This window comes from Octopus bimaculoides, chromosome 14 (genome assembly GCF_001194135.2).
Source record: "Octopus bimaculoides isolate UCB-OBI-ISO-001 chromosome 14, ASM119413v2, whole genome shotgun sequence".
Lineage (NCBI taxonomy): Eukaryota > Metazoa > Mollusca > Cephalopoda > Octopoda > Octopodidae > Octopus > Octopus bimaculoides.
The window spans coordinates 2,852,160-2,853,131 of record NC_068994.1 but is presented as its reverse complement, the minus strand read 5'-3'; positions in this window follow the sequence as shown (position 1 = coordinate 2,853,131).

Below are 972 nucleotides of genomic sequence, written 5' to 3'. Positions count from 1 at the left end.
GGTGTGAGGACTGTCTTCTTCCTTGACATGGTAAGTAATGTCTAAGGATACACCAGAATACAGTAAGCCATAAAAAATGTAAAGCTGTAAAGTGTTGATTGAAACCATTGTTGTTATTCATTATTATTCATAAATATATCTAAATTTAAAAAGAAAAGAGAGCTTGTTAATTGAATCATACAATCTAATATAAAAATGTTAACTATATGAATATTATAGATCGTTTAAATTGAGAGATGAAAAATATTAGAAACTTTCTAATTCATAATGTTTGGTAACTTCTGTAATATAATTGATGAAAAATAGTTGTTAAGTTATTAACTCAGGTGAAATTAAAGTAATGTCAGCCACTGTAGGAATTGATCTGGAACTGAACTGAGAGACTAAACCAAATTGTATAAATGGATATAGAAAGTGTGCGATGAGGAGCTGGGGTTGTGTACCATGCAGTAAATGACTCAACAATTTGAATTGACTCCTATATAGTGCTCACTTGAACTTTTCCTTTTTATATCATCCTATATTTTTAGTCACATTAGATTAAAAAAATATACAAATATCTATCATTGTCTCAGATTATTCATCAAAATGTTTAATTTAAAAGTTTTTATATCAACCAAATTACAGAGCTAATTTTAAAAACGTACTAATTTATGTCCTCGCCCTTTTCTTGGATATTCTTTCAACTTAGCTTTACACCATTTGAAAGTAAGTATAATTATTACACTTACAATTCTTGTTGGACGATATAGTGTTGCAAATTAAATTCAGTAGTTAATCTCTTGGTCTCCAAGATATATCTATGAAACTTTTCAATTGTGTGGTAGCCAATATATTTTCTATGAAAACTATTAAAATAATAGAGTTATCCCCCCTTCTAATATTTTGAATATTTCCTTCTTTTTCTTACGTAAATAAAATTTTGAAGATGGTCCCATGTTAGCTGAGAAACAAAAAAAAAATATGTGAAAA